Genomic DNA, 11329 nt, shown 5'->3' on the forward strand with positions numbered 1-11329 from the left:
TGATGACCTCAGGGTTTTACGCCCTTAAGCCCCAGACAACAACAACAACAACAACAAGAGGTATACATGTCTGCCAGCACTCAAATTAAAGCTAGTTAAATGTACTATAAAGTATTTTATGACGTTTATCTTCGAAGGAGTAATGGTTTTTATGATATTCGACAAAATGTAAAATAATTCACCAAATGTTGATTTCTAGTTGTTCGAACAAACTTTTTAGGTCGATATGAATGAATGAAGGAATGAAAATCAATATCTCAATTTGTAGTATGTTAAAAAAAACAATAATTTGACGCTGGAAAACATCTATATGTAATAATTTTTGTCAAATATCACTGATAAAATTTATTATCATTCACAAATTCATAAAAAATTATGAATATGAATTTTGCATATGAAATTTTGTCTAAACAACTATAAATCAATATATTGATTTATATATAGAAGCAAACATAATGAAATATACTGCTCCTACGAATATAAGTGTAATAAACTACTTCATAGTATGTTAAACTAATTTGATTGCCGGCAGATATCTGTATCTCGAATGGTTCTCGAAATATATCTTTTCATAAATTGACATTTTGTCAATTTATTTTGTCAAATATCATGAAAAGTACTACTCCTTCGAAGATAAACTACTTTACAGTACATTAAACTAGCTTTAATTTACTTTAACTAGTAATATAGATCTGTGCGTCTAATAGTTCCTATGATATAGATTTCTCAATATAAATTCATTGACTACTGAATTTTCTGAGCATTTTTAATAAAATGTTATATTTCGGGAACTTTTGAAAGTAAATAGGGCTTATTTTTTAGCAAATTTATTTAATTTATATATTTATAGGTAGTTTAAACAATTTGGAGTTTCGATAAAAAATTATTATTTTTTAACGTTTTTAAACAGCCGCCATTTTTCAATCCTCCTAACTAAACTTGGCAGACTAATCGATTTTGACTAGTAATTATGGATAGTTTTCATTAAAGTAATCGAAAATTGCGATGAAATAGCTGACTTTTTCTCTTCTTGTGCTATATTATTTCGTGTGGAATTACTTGAGAGTACGATTTATTCGGCTATGTTCTTGTAGTCTAAAAAATTAAAATAAATAAATGTTACAGGATCTTTGTTTTTACTAGAACAAAATTACTTCAATAACGCACAAGAATATCTTGATGATATTTAGAATCACCTACGTGAGGTGTTACAAGATAATCATTTTGATATTGTTTACTCTGTGAAGTATACTGATTGACTATATCTTTACCGCATATTCCAAAAATAAAATAAATTATGAAAAACCTGCAGACGCACGGAGATAACGAGGACGAAGTTGTTCACTCACAATGACCATATAAGGACATAAACACAGCCCCGAGGAGGAACGTACTACCGTCAAAGAATGAGCTGTGACGTCGATCCCATTCATTGATGGGATAAAAATACCCAGGGTCTATCATTAGCCTAGGAGGTGCCGAGGTGTCTCTGCTTTCCTTGTCTGCTACACCTGACAGCAACAGCGTACCGGACCGCCTGGGAATCCCACACCTCAGCGCTCGCCTGGATAGCTCAAGAGAGATCTGCCTCACTTCACAAAGCCAGCATACTGCTGCTTTGCTTGAGTAGTAGCACATTCCACCAGAAATAAATCGTTACTAGTGAAGAAGACCGGCGCAACTAAAAATTACGATTTTTAAGAAAATTGCATTCAATGATTTAACAAACATTAATTGAATATTCCTCATCACAATAAAATCACATCAGTTTTATTTTATTTTATTTTTTTTTGTGCATACTTAGAAGTAATTTCTGCGTTTTTTTTTCTTCTAGAATAAAACAGTTTAACAAAACATAATGAAGCCGTAAAGCAATCGAGATCGTTCAGGTTGTCTTGGCTTTCCCTGTTCGAATCGGTTGTATCTATTTTTACCACCCTCGAAGAATGGTGCCAAAATTGGAGGATTAAAATTAATTCCAATAAATCCCACCAAATCACATTTACCCTTCGTCGTAAACCAATGACCTCTTGTCCAACAGTATCCTTTAATAATACCCCACTTATTCCTGTCGAACAGATCCGTTACTTAGGACTACATCTCGACAAACGACTTACATGGAATCCTCACACAAGACTGAAAAGACATGAAACTGCTCGTCGATTTCGACTATTACAACATTTACTAGACAAACGGTCTAAATTGCCAATCCATTACAAAAAAGACTGGTCTACATGACTATTATAAGGCCTATCTGGACATACGGAGTTGAGCTTTGGGGCTCCACTAAACCATCAAATTCCTCCCGAATCCAATCCTTACAGTCCAAAATCCTTAACGCCCCTTACTTTGTCACAAATCAAGCCATCCATCATGACCTCAATGTCCCATATGTTGCCGATTTGGCCAAAACCAGATACCATTCCTTCCATGGAAAACTTCCCAACCACCCAAATCCACTTGTTTCTAACCTGACTAATCCTTCATTACCTAATAATCCTCCTAGGCGTCTGAAAAGAAAATGGCCTCGGGATCTTCTCTTCTAGAAATGTTATTGGAGTTCTATCAATGGATAGATTCTCCACATGTTTGTATCATGTCACTATCTCACCTACAGAAAATTTATTTGTTTTATATATGTTATACAGTTGTAAATAACAATAAATAAGTGATTAAAAAAAAAACGTTTTTATCCTTTAGCAGTTCATTCAATTCTTTAATATTTTGTACTTATCCATCATTTATTATTGCTAACATTGAAAATTTTGAAAATGATTACTGGTTATATTTTTCAAATCAACAAAACTAAACATACGTTAGAGGAAGGTCTTTTGAAAATTCAGCATTAAGCCCTGTCATACTAGGATTATTCATAATCATTAGTTTAACACGTTAAAGCGTGTTAAATGGATAAATATTTCCTTCTTTTACCATGTTAAAACGATATTACATGTAACATGTTTGAGAATCTGCTACTAGGTCTGTTAAATGAAAACATCACGCAACCAACCAGCTGAGCTCGTTACCGTTTTGTTTGTTGTTGTGTTACGTTATTTGCTCGTAGTTTTGCTTTGGACGTTTTTATCACTAATAAAGCAATGGATGACAATAATAATAATAATGTAATGACAGTTTTCAATAAGCACATTTCGATTCTCTTCCTCGCAAGTTAGAAGATCAACAAAACACTCAGTAGACAATCTTGTACACAACTTCCAGGTTTCACTCAATTTAGGCATAATGTAATAAATTACTTAAATCAAAACTTAGAAATAAACAATAACATGAAGTTTTGGAAGGAAAAGCTATAAAACAAGTTGCTCAGAAAATCCGCTAGGAGCTCTTATGCATTTAACATGACTTTAAACAGAGCTGCTCACAATGTTACACTTGTAACTTTTAACACGGTAAAACATTTTACATTTAACTCAACATAATGAATACCCCTACTGTTTCAATGAGAATAAGACCATTTATTGGCCTGTATCATAATAAATTACAAACTAATACTATTAGTCTTCAAGCTTATCCAATGCAATTTCGTTTCATGATAACAAAGTGCGACCTTCAAGTTGTTTAATCGAAAGTACAAGCAACATTTTGGAAGGCTATATCATGTTGAGATCAAGACTGTTGTAGAGTTGTTATCAAGACTTGTAAACCGGGAAAATAAACAGATAAAGAAGTTTCGAGGTGACATTAGCATTACATTATCATATACAGACTTTATATTTTTACATAGATAAGACTAAAAAAGAGTTGTCTTTACTTTTTTTTAATTAAGTAAATAACATAGAACAACATTAATCAAAACATTTCAATTTTTGTCGATCCGATTGAATTGCCGTTCGGATATATCTGTGGCGCGTTTAAAAAAGTTTCAATAGTGGTCTCAGAACCCAAAATTGATTTAACATTTTTGCACAGCGAACTAATGATATATATGATCATTGATGATATATTGTCTTCAATAAATGATCCTTGGGCATCAACACCCCATATTAGTCACCAATATAAACAATTTAATTAATTCATTCAGTCATTTTCTAAATAGATTTATTTCATTGAAGCTTTGTAATTTGTGAGTGTATGAAGTGCGTTTGTTTGATACAGATAACAATTATTATTGTCGCAATTTTTTTGAGGGGATGTTTCATAATTCCATTTTTTTTAATTTTGTAATTTACTGTAAGGTACTAAAGCCCATTTTCAATTCTTATTATATTATTCTAAAGAGACTGGTTTCAGTTTATATAATAATAAATAATTATTACAAAGCTTGAAGACTGGTCTCAGAACCCGAAATTGATTAAACATTTTTGTACAGACAACTAATGTATATGATAACTAATTTACGAGTATATTATATATTGCCTTCAATATATGATCCTTGGCCATTAACACACCATATTAGTTACCAATGTTAACAATTTAATCAATTTATTCAATTATTTTCTTATTAGATTTATTTCATTGAAGCTTTGAAATTTTTATTCGTCTTGACATCAAATGTGATTTCAAATTATTTTTAATCTTGAGAAAATCATGTTATGAAAATGTTTTATTGTAAAGCATGTAATTATCAATTTTGAAGCAAAGATTTTTTTTTTCTATAGATTTTATATTCAATCACAACATCCAAATGATTAGAATTGGAGTTCGCTTTTAAAAAGAACGTTCTCTTATCCGGAAAAAAATCACTGATGAATTTATAAACCTTTTTAAATTATCTATTCGCGTTTGTTTGATACAGATAACAATTATTATTGTTTTTTTTTGTTATTATATTTTTTTTGAGGGGGGAGAGATGTTTCACAATTATATATATTTTTTTTTAATTCTGTAATTTACTCTAAGGTACTCAAGCTCATTTTCAATGCTTATTATATTATTCTAAAGGGACATGTTTCAGAATAAATAATTATTACAATTTTTCAAGACTGGTCTCAGAGCCCAAAGTTAAACAAAAATTTTTCTACAGCGAACTGACATATATGATATATTGTCTTCAATATATAATCCTTGAGCATTAACACACCATATTAGTTACCAATATAAACAATTTAATTAATTTATTCAGTAATTTTCTAAATAGATTTGTTTCATTGAAGCTTTATAATTCCTATTCGTCTTGATATCAAATGTGATTTCTAATCTTAATGAAATCTAATAACTGGGGAAGTCCATGTTATGGAAATGTTTTATTATCTGGCAAGTAATTATCAATTTTGTGATGAAGTTTTTGTTTTGTTTTTTTCTATGGAGTTTATATAAATTAATTCGATCATAACCTACAACAAATGGTTGGAATTGGAGTTTGCTTTTAAAATTAAAAATGAACGTACTCTCATGCGGAAAAAAATATTAATGAATTTACAAATCTTTTTAACTTATCTATTCGCTTCTATGAAGAGTGCGTTTGTTTGATACCGATAACAATTTATCTTTCATATACGCCAGACCGCTATTACGGGATAAATACCAAGAAATATACAAAGACGGAAATGCAACGAAGAAGGCATTGGAGGAAGTTTGTGCCGAATAGAACCTAATTTACCATACCTTGGAAGATGAAGAAAGAAAGCAGTATTTTCAATTTATGTGGTGTGTAGATATTAAATATGATAAAGTTTAAGAAGCTTTATCAGGTATTAATACGCTCGAAAATGGACTGCTAAGACAGACTGCGTCGTGTTCGCTCACCAACATGAGCATAAACGATCGACTCTCAAGTTGGACGGTACCATCATCTCCCCTCGACTCGATAGTCTACCTAGGCGTGAAGCTGGACCTCCATCTTAAATTCTCCACCCACCTATACCAGAAAACAAAAACTGTTAGAAGGCGGCCTAACAGACTGAACCAACTCCTCCCATCACCAGCGGCTTAAACTGCAGATGTACAAAAGCATTCTGAGGCCGGCGCTCCTATACGTGGCACCACTCTTCACCTATCTCTCCGACGCCACTCAGCGACACCTCCAGGGTTTCCAGGACACCATGCTCCGGAGGATGGTCCGCACAACATCGTGGAAGAGGAAGAAGCCCCCGGAACTGCATCAACTCCTGGAACTGCCCACAGTGCCAGAGTTCATTGGTCGGAGGCACTTCAAGTTTTTTGACTCCCTCAAATTTTTGACCAATCCACTCTTCGAGGAACTGAGACCAGCACCTCCAACAGTCCGATGGCAGGATTTACACCCGAGACCAACACAACCCGGCAATTAACCCAGAAAAAGTGACAGTGACACGATTTTTAGTTTTAGTTTTAGTGTTTTTAGATTAAGTGAAAAGACAAAAAATTGAAGTGCGCCCCAGCACCTCACATATTTTCAAATCAGAGCTATTTCAATAATTTCTTTATATTCAGCCATCCCTTAGATTGGAGCACAGCTCCAGTAAAAGGGCAAGAATAAAAAAATTGTATATATTTGTAGTTGTATATAATGGATTGTATATATATGTTTATATTTTGTATTTGTTCTGAATAAATGGGGTTTTGACACAGAAAAAAAATGGAGTATGGCACATTCGTCTATGGCTCGGCTCGTTCCCAAGTACTTGCTAAACTGGATACAGTCCATCTCGCCGGAATCCGAATCGCGATTGGAGAATTTCGAACCTGCCCCATTCCAAGTTTATGCACTGAATCTGGACTATCGCCACTTTCGTTCAGAAGATCTAAATTAGCCATAAACTGCAGTTTAAAATTATATCAACAAACAAAACATCCGACACATAAATATATCTTTAATCCAAAATTTTCTATCATTTTTCGACAAAAACAAAATTCAACACTTCCGTTGTCAGAAAGACTCCCCTCGGCTATCGCTTTTCTCAAAACGATAACAATTGACAAATCCGAAAACAATCATCCACCATGGACCTTCCAACGTCCTAAAACTGTTCTAGACCTGTGCAATTACTCGAAAAATAATACCGAACCAGTTGAATATAAAGCCCACTTTTCTCGTCTAATTCAAAACATGCCCGAATCCTTTATAATCTACACAGACGGATCAAAATCAGCAGCATCATCCTTCGTAATGACTCAACGTTCCAAATTAAACTCCACAAACTATGCAACATATTCACTGCCGAACTAAATGCAATCGTAGCAGCACTTCACTTCTATTTGTTTTTGAACCACACCAATATTACAATAATTACAGATTCATTAAGCTCGATAAAAGGTTTAGATTGTATGTATCCAGAGCATCCGAAAATTTCCTGCATCCATTTTCACTTAAAAACTCTACACAATATGGGTATGTCAGTTACATTTATACGGGTTCCAAGCCATGTAGGAATCGCAGGGAATGAACGAGCCGATCACGCTGCAAGAGAAGTACTCGCGCTTCTGGGACGGGGTAAAGCAATTTAAACTCCGTCAGAGATGAGATAAACGGCAATCTTTGTGGAACGAAAGCCCAATGAATAAATTAAAAATTATTAAAAAGGATATCAAGCCCTGGGGTACCTCCAGTCGTAAATGCCGTAGAGAGGAGGTTGTATACTGACCACACTGAGAATAGGTCACACGAGGCTCACCCACTCCTATCTTATTTCAAAAGAAACGCCTCCGAACTGCCAGTATTGCAACAACAATCTAACAATATTTTCCAACGATGCCCATATTTCACACCACACTTCAATAGCTTAGGACTAAAAAGACAAGGGATTTTAATGTTGGAATGGTTTTGAACCACTGAAGTAAGGTATGAAATTCCACAGAGAAGACGGAGGGTTTAGGAAAGATGTGTACAAAGCAGTGATTCGATGGGCAGTTACATATAAGTCTGTAACGTTGTAGAATGTAAATTGTAATTGTAATTTTAAATTTGTAACTTTCTCACTTTGTAAATGTCAATTGTAATCTACTAACTGTGTAAATCCAGTGTAAAGTAAATGGCCCTAATGTCATGTTTCTTTGTCATAAGCTATTGTATTGTACTATTACGGCCCTATTGGTCGAAACACTTAAATAAATAAATAAGTCTGAACGGGTGATGCGGGTGTGTACTGAGGTTTGAATTGAAGGGTTTGATTTTCTAACTTTTTTGGAGGGTAAAGTTCAGAGAAATAGGCTTGTTGACGGACCTAAATAAATATTTGTCGCAACTTTCCTGCCTAGTGTCTAATTAACAGTACTTGAATTCAAATTGGTAGAAGGCTCATTTAATATCTACACACCACATAAATTGAAAATACTGCTTTCTTTCTTCATCTTCCAAGGTATGGTAAATTAGGTTCTATTCGGCACAAACTTCCTCCAATGCCTTCTTCGTTGCATTTCCGTCTTTGTATATTTCTTGGTATTTATCCCGTAATAGCGGTCTGGCGTATATGAAAGATAAATTGTTATCGGTATCAAACAAACGCACTCTTCATAGAAGCGAATAGATAAGTTAAAAAGATTTGTAAATTCATTAATATTTTTTTCCGCATGAGAGTACGTTCATTTTTAATTTTAAAAGCAAACTCCAATTCCAACCATTTGTTGTAGGTTATGATCGAATTAATTTATATAAACTCCATAGAAAAAAACAAAACAAAAACTTCATCACAAAATTGATAATTACTTGCCAGATAATAAAACATTTCCATAACATGGACTTCCCCAGTTATTAGATTTCATTAAGATTAGAAATCACATTTGATATCAAGACGAATAGGAATTATAAAGCTTCAATGAAACAAATCTATTTAGAAAATTACTGAATAAATTAATTAAATTGTTTATATTGGTAACTAATATGGTGTGTTAATGCTCAAGGATTATATATTGAAGACAATATATCATATATGTCAGTTCGCTGTAGAAAAATTTTTGTTTAACTTTGGGCTCTGAGACCAGTCTTGAAAAATTGTAATAATTATTTATTCTGAAACATGTCCCTTTAGAATAATATAATAAGCATTGAAAATGAGCTTGAGTACCTTAGAGTAAATTACAGAATTAAAAAAAAATATATATACGCTGAGTGGCGTCGGAGAGATAGGTGAAGAGTGGTGCCACGTATAGGAGCGCCGGCCTCAGAATGCTTTTGTACATCTGCAGTTTAAGCCGCTGGTGATGGGAGGAGTTGGTTCAGTCTGTTAGGCCGCCTTCTAACAGTTTTTGTTTTCTGGTATAGGTGGGTGGAGAATTTAAGATGGAGGTCCAGCTTCACGCCTAGGTAGACTATCGAGTCGAGGGGAGATGATGGTACCGTCCAACTTGAGAGTCGATCGTTTATGCTCATGTTGGTGAGCGAACACGACGCAGTCTGTCTTAGCAGTCCATTTTCGAGCGTATTAATACCTGATAAAGTTTAAGAAGGCGAGATCTATGGGCACCCCAGAAGATACTGCTTAGTAAACGGATAATGTTTAGTTTTTTTGTGAAGTTAATTTTTGGTGCAGAAATATGGTATTGCCAGGTTAGTCTTTTATCGAATGTTAGGCCTAAAAATCTATGGTAATAGGGAGTTTCCTAGAAATAGATCAGGTAACTCTGGAGGAGGTTCTTACTAGCAAGACGAAGTTGTGATCTAAGCTCCATTCATAAAAACCCAACCCACGTAAAATGGAGCTCCAATTGTTCACTGGCAGTCAACTGACTTACCAGACCTATACAAGGCAACTGATGAGTTTCATCACTAGTAATCGGATTGAAATAAAAATTTACTTACTTTGCAAAACTTCCCTTCTAATCCCTTTTTGATGCATCTCATGTAGGGAAAAAGTATGAGACATCTAAACATACTTTATTCTCCAATATCTCAACCCCACATTTTAACATCTTATGAGGCTATGGAGAAAAATTAAATAGTACAGTGAAACCACAGGACCAGATAAAAACATCTATATAGATGATTCACTCTACATTTTTCAGAGAGCTGTATGAATCAGTTGGTGGGGGGAGAGCTCATCTCTGGAGTCGATCTTGTTAAATTTTATCCTCAGATTAGTTCTTTCGATTCATTAATGGATATTTATCAGTTTAGATATATTACTGTCGTATAGTTTTCCTCAATATAGTAAATTTATCTTGTATTTTCCGCCATCGTCACATAGCCGTTGAACAACTGATAAGGGTTTGTTTTTCCTCATTTCTGCTGAATAGGAGTGATGTTTTATGTGTTAGTAATGCGTTGTTGTTGTGAATGAAGATTTTTGTCGTAGTGAGGCAAAATGAAATTCTAAAATATTAACTTTTATCTAATAACGTACATTGTTTGTTTTTACTGCATTAAACTATTACATAATCCTTCTTGAACTGTAATAATCGATTGAAGGTTTTAATAAGGGTAGTGTTAAACATTTTTCAAACTTGGTACCAACCAGTATATTCATGATGAAACTATGTAATGAGGTGTAAAACGTCAGGAGAAAATCCCAAAATAATCCTGATTAATGGATTTATCTTCCTTAATATTTTTATTTATTGATATTTATGACTGCATTAATTAGAAATACATCTAGTAAATGTGATAGTAGTAATAGATAGTAGTAATAGAACTAACCTATTAACATAAAATTGGAAGGTTTCGAGACCATCTTCTTTTCAAAGGCCTCGGAGAATAGTCAGATGGAACATTGTGAATTTTATGGATTGTAGGAATGTACACTGGAGAAATTCATTGGTTTAGTGAAGCCCCAAAACTAAATATATAAGTCCAAATTGTTCTTATAGGCATGTAAATCAGTCTGTGTAACTGACTAGAAGCTTGGACCGTTTGTCTAGTAAGTGTTCCAACAGTCGGAGTCGACGTGCAGTTTAATGTTTGATAGGATTCCTTACGTTCTTATGGCCTTAAACACGAGTTTTAGAAGGGGATATATCACTGGTTTATGCATATTTTTATTTTACTTAGACAATTTTTGAATTCGCTTTTACGTGTTGTCCCCTAAAATAATTTTATAAATCTATTTTCCACGTATTTACAAAAAATTGTATATGTTACAAGTATGGATAGGATTTTTATGTTTTCACATATTTTTACCTGACCATGATATCTTCGATTCCTTACTAACTAACGATGTTTCAAGACATTTCTTGCCAAAAGAAACCATTTTTATTTCACATATTTTTAAATATTTGGCATTTTTTATATATTGTTACATATTTTCTTGTAAATCACATATTTTCTGAAATATTTGTTATTTTTTACATATTTTTAGATATTTTGTCCGAAATAATGTATTTCCTTAAATTATTTGTTCAATTGTAAATACATTTTTCGTAGGAACTACGTAAAATTCAAGAGAACGCAAGAAACTTAAAGGTGAAATTTATCATTTATCATAAATAGTGCGTAAAAATTCTATATTTTCATCTTTGAACA

The sequence above is a fragment of the Halyomorpha halys genome, unplaced genomic scaffold (genome assembly GCF_000696795.3).
Source record: "Halyomorpha halys isolate HHAL.00 unplaced genomic scaffold, Hhal_1.1 Scaffold278.1, whole genome shotgun sequence".
In the NCBI taxonomy this organism is placed as follows: Eukaryota; Metazoa; Arthropoda; class Insecta; order Hemiptera; family Pentatomidae; genus Halyomorpha; species Halyomorpha halys.